The following is a 6000-nucleotide window of genomic DNA, read 5'->3' as shown; positions in this document are numbered from 1 at the left end:
TAACTGAAGTTTATTGAGATTCATAGACTTTGTGTCTGGTTAAAATCATGACATGATCTTTTTTTTTTGAAAGTTCTCTAGCACAAAAAAAAAATCCCACAAACAACTAGCAACTTAGATGTCACTGAAGATTTTTATTGAAAGATTATGGCTCAAGGGATAAAAAGTTGCACTTTGAAACTTCATGAATTCAAAACTACGTGGAAGGGTACTTTGGAATATGTAGTATAGAAGAGAGCTGAGAATGGTAGCCCTGCATCCAGACAGCAAAGCCCAACTTCAAGCTCCATGTGGTATGTGGACTTGGGTGTGTCTCAGTTTCTGTCAGTAGAATTTTTCTCTAAAAGTTGGAGGTAAAATTACTTCATAATGTCAAAATTATTTATTGTAAACATCAAAATATTGGTATACATTGAAGTCTTAACAAAATTACAAGATATATGGGGAACAAGTCACTTTAAGCATTAGCTTTACATTTGTCATTTTTGTCTATGCATAGCCAAGATTATTTTGAAGAAATTTTAAAACAAGGCATTTGCTCTCAATATGAGCCATCAGGTTGGGACCCACATCTCCTATCCTTTCTCCACTTGGATTTTGTCTTGGTCAGTTGAATTCTTGGGTTTATAATTTGCAGAATTTAAGGGGAAGCTATGCAAATGTTGCAGTGACATGACATCAGATGCCTTGGTGGAACTTTCCTTCCTGTCTTCGGCCTTTGCTTGGTTCTGTGAGCTTCTGAGTATCCTTCCAAAAAAGTCTGCTTCTTCCTCAGAGATGATGTGGTTTCTGTAGCTAGTGACTGAGGCTCTGATGTCATAGCATCCTCCCTGCATCATTCTTTGATTTATTATTTATCTATAGCATTGTTGAGGACTTCCCATGTACTGACAGAAAGCTACATGAGCTGTTGTATCTCCCTGATACATTTGGAGAGACACCCAGATTCAATGCATCTCTTCTCATTTACCCTGAGCAGATGGCCAGAAATGACAGGATCTGACATTGAACTCAGAGGGCTTTTATAAGCCAGAACCATGATATTATATCCACACAGACATTATTTCTGGGGCAAAAAAGAAATTGCAGCCACCCACCCCCTTTGGCTCTTACACTCTTCACACCTCTTTTTCAAAATGATCCCTGAACCCTCAGGACATTACATATATACATACCGTGTGTGTGTGTGTGTGTGTGTGTGTGTGTGTGTGTGTGTGTGTGTATAGTGTGTGTTCCCTTTAGGGATGAAAATTCTTTAGTTTCTAATTCTCTGAACTTTGGCCAGTTGTGAGTCACTGTATTAATCACCATCTACTTTGAATAGAAACTTCTCAGATGAAGGTTGAATGATGATTCTATTTATGCATTTAACCATAAGCCATTAGGAGCTGGTTTTTTTTTATTATGTTCATTTAGCAGCATAATAGTATAGATACTCCTAGAGCCCAAGACCTGTGAGCATAGGTTTCTAGTCCTACAATGGTACCAAGTATGAATTTCATTTTGTGGAGCAGGATTTAAATCCAATTAGAAAGTACTTGGTTACTTTCATGATGTTCATGCCACTATTATACCAGTGAACATATCTTGAGTGGGTAGATGCTGGGAATGAATATGGAAACAGTTGGGGGAGGGGGCTGAATATGATTAAAACACATTGTATGAAACACACACACAAAAAAATAACTAATCAAAAATAAAAATTTCCAGTGGCCATATCAGAGGAGCAGCAGGTAGCAATTGAAGTCTGAGGTGTCAGCCTACCAGGAGGAGAATCTCTGATGAGTGAATATTGGATAGGCAAGGCCCTGAGACCACAGACTCCAGGATGTCTTTTGCTTCTGTTGTGCCTTTATATGTTTGCCACTGTCATCTTTCTCTGGTATCTGGTATGGTGGTGTGAATGGGTGTGGGGAGATCCCCACTGCCTGTAATGTGGTGTGTTTACCTCATGGAAATATCCCATTCTACTGGGCATTCATACCTGTGGATTATTATGAAGATGATTTCTTCTTAAACAGTACCATCTAATTTTTAACAATGTTGCTAGTTTAAATAAAGTTTTGGTGCTTAAAAATAAATACAAGGAAGAGTTTGCAGTTGACCCTATGAGTTTTACCTAAGGAGCTGGGTAGATCACAGTTCAAGTTAATGATTAAGGAAAATAATTGAGTCCCAGGAGCCAGGCTTTTAATCTTAATGTTGAAAGATGCATTCACAGGTTCCAGTGTGCATCATAGCTAAACCAAAGCCTTAAAATAACCTCAGGTTAGATTAGATATTTTGATAATAACCTTGAGATGAAAAATCCTAGAAAACAACCTAAAGTTCACAAGGACACATAGCTGAGTTATAGATTCATTAGGGTAAAAAATACAAAGCAGCCCAACTGTTACTAGCTGACATACTTTCCTTGCTAAGATTGGTTGGTGATCAAAGGTTAATTCCTTGTGCCTATTTTTGCCCTCGGTCTCCTGATATAACAACTATCGACGAGTGGGTATGTACCCTAAAGATTTAAGTAGAGCTGACTGATTGTTTTTCATGTATAAAAGTTTAGATTTGTGATTCTTTTAAGATTTCTTATAAGATTATCTTTTGATACGAGATAAAGTGATTGGTCCTTTCTTTGTAACCGCAAAACATAGCCTGCCAGTAAAAGAATACCTTGCTTGCTTGCCTACATTGTTAATCTATAACAAGTTGCTTAGATGTGAATGTACGTGGGTTCTTGGGATGACTTTGCTTTAATCATGTAAGGGAGAAGAAAACCATGTTTTTACCTGTATTTGTAAAATTGTAATCATTCACTTGAGAAATAGAATGTATCCACATTGCAATTTTTATATTGATTAAAGGATTTTGTCAGGGTATATAAGCCGTAGAGGAAAAATAAAGAGCATAAAGAAGGATAAAGATAGAGTTAGAAGGAAAACATCAAGAGAGACAGAAGGAACATTTCTGGATAGAGATAAGAAGAGAGAATGAAGAATACAGAAGGAGAATAAAGAAGGAAACCATCAAGAGAGTGTGTGAGTGTCTTTCCCCCTTATCCCCTCAGATAAAAAAGTCACAATATGCCAAAGCTGGGGGTTCCCTTTGAGCCCTGTGCTGCTGGAGCCTGGCCTCCAAGGTAGTGAAATAAAAATACATTGCTTCATGGTAAATAAGAATCTAAATGCCTATCAATCTGTGTTCTGAAAAAGTATTCTGAATCCAATATGTATTATTATTATTTTTTTTGCAGTCATTTTTACACACAGGGAAAAGAAAATCAGCAGGGAGTGTCTAAGTATAAATAACGTGGTAATTTCTATTTATGCTGAGTTTTCTTTTTGTCTCACTCAGGCTTTGATCACCTGGGTCTTATTATGCAGCCCAGGGCTTTGAACTCTTGATGACATTCCTGCCTTTGCTTGCCCAGATCTGGGATGCCAGGTGTGCAGCTTTTCTAAGGATACCCTTCCAAACTGCCATTGGATTATTATTATGGCTAAAGAGGTCTTTCACTCACCATGGCTTAAGCTTTATGAAATCCATCTGTTTACTTGTTCTGACCTAAGTCAAATCCAACTTCTTAATGCAGTGGTATATGACTTTGCTTGCTTTGGCTTCAGATTCCAGCTTGAAGGATCAGCTCACATAGAACCTAATATTTCACTAAGATTAACTGATCCACCCAGTTAGGTGTGTTGAGGCCTTGGATGAACAGACTAGCTTTTTGTGTTCTGATTCAGAAATGACTGCAATGAGAAGGGAGACTTTCACCACGCCCCTACACAGTGCCCACGGGCAGAAAGAAGCAGGTTAATGAACACATCCTAAGCTATTAAAATAATATATTTTACAGATACAACTCTATTGACATTTTGGCATGGGTAGGGTGATTAATTTAAACACACCAGTTAATTACTAAAATTCTACTTTAATAAACTGTATTAAACAAACTGGCTGAATGTTTCAAGACGTGGTGATTGGTCTATGACTCACTGTTTTTGCCAGAGGCTGTCTGGAAGAAGGAAATCGGTTTTGAAAAGCAGGGCTTAGGGGAGAAAAGAACCTCCCAGTACCAAGTACCAGGAAAAAAGGCAAAGAGAGGAGAGAAAGGGAGAGAGACAGGGAAGGGATTCAGAGAGGAAAAATGATCTATTGTGGCTAATAACATGCCCATTCTTTAGAATACATTAACATTCTAAGGAAAGACGTCTCATTTTATTGAGTCTCCATAATTCATCCCAGTGTCTACTTTGTAGTATGGGTTCAGTTGCAATTTGTCAATGTTTAAGACATGTGAGGGAAGAGAGAAAATACAAACAAACCCGGTAGATCACACAACACTGACATTATTATATCACCTGATAATAATTATTATATCAGATCCTGAGCTGAGACTCTTAGGTTACATGTTAAAGAAACTTTGTGTTGGTTCTCTCATAGTAAAACACCTCTAACAATCAAGTGGCTTGGGGAACCATTTATATCTTGACCAGGTGTAAAGCAACACTGGCCAAAATGTATATAGTATATAAATGGCTTCCTTGCCTAACTGTGCTCAGGACTGATTATTGCATTATGAAGTGGTCTGGGTGATGACATACTGCTTGAAATTGGCTGTCTTCACCTTGCATTATGATTAGACTTTTATATTATCACATCACTACTATATTATGTGACTACATTGATCCTGACATCAAAATTCCTGTATGTGTGGAGTCACAGAGGATTTTAGTTACATTGTGTATGTCCCTTATTCAAATTATTTGCTTCTGTGACAAGCTGAGAGATTTCTGGGACCCATCTTTTATTGAGGATCCTTCCAGGGAGTATCATAAATTTCTAATTTCCTAAATTGGAGCATAGCAAGATATTACATGTGTGATTATATTTTGAATGGTGGGGCAAATTCCTTCAATCTGGAACTGATGTTTGACATTTTGCTTGGATTAAGTGTAGCCTTGCACTACTTTATAAATGTTCTATATGTCTTTGCATTTAAATGTTTTCACACCCATGCAGTGGCTCATTCAGAAAATCATTCAAATCATCTGAGTCTATTTTGAAACTCATATTCCATTAAGTTAGAAAATCTACAAGAAATGGATAAACTCCTAGACATATATGATTTACCAGAATTAAACCAATTAAACATACACAAGGGGCTAGAGAATTGTTTTACTGATAAAGTGCTTGCTTCACAACAATGGGGATCTGAGTTCAATCCCCCAGAACCCATGTGAAAAGATGGGCATAGTGGCATACATTTATAATCCCATTACTGGGGAGTTGGAGAAAGAGGGAGCTCTTCCATCCACTGGCAGGCCAGCCCACTCCCCTAATTCCAGGCCAGTCAGAAACTCTGCCTACAAAAAAGGTGGCTAGCCTCTGAGAAATGATACCCAAAGCTATGCGCACACATCTGCACCCACACAAACAACACACACACACACACACACACACACACACACACACACACAAATGCGATAAACAATGCAAATAGAGTAGGAGCAATAAATGGTAAATTTCCCAACCTCTTCTCCATGAGACACAGAGAAGCAAGGGTGAGGGAACTTAATTGATTTGACATCTTTATCTCTTCCTTTAAGTAATGAGCTAACTGTCCCCCATTTTTATCCACTAAGCATGTATCACTTATAGTCCTGAAGACCACACATGGTCCACTAATGAAAAAAGCTAGCTGCTCAACCCAGATGTACCGGATGTAGAAACCTTTGGTCAGGAATCTCAGGTATTCAAAAGTTGATCCAGCTATCTTGAAAATTCTGACCACAAAACTTCTGCCAAACACAGATAATGATCAGGGAGAATTTGTAAACAAAAACGCAGAACGTTAACTCCTTGGAACTGGTTGTATTGTTGGCGCCACACTGCCGCGATTTTGAAATTTTAAGTAAACCTTTCAGCAAGACTTCCGCGATCTTAGTTGTTAATTCTGAAGCTCTTCACTCAGGCATCCTGGAAATGAAACGCTCACTTCTCTAT

Source organism: Peromyscus leucopus, chromosome 16_21 (genome assembly GCF_004664715.2).
Source record: "Peromyscus leucopus breed LL Stock chromosome 16_21, UCI_PerLeu_2.1, whole genome shotgun sequence".
Lineage (NCBI taxonomy): Eukaryota > Metazoa > Chordata > Mammalia > Rodentia > Cricetidae > Peromyscus > Peromyscus leucopus.
This window is presented reverse-complemented; position numbering follows the sequence as displayed.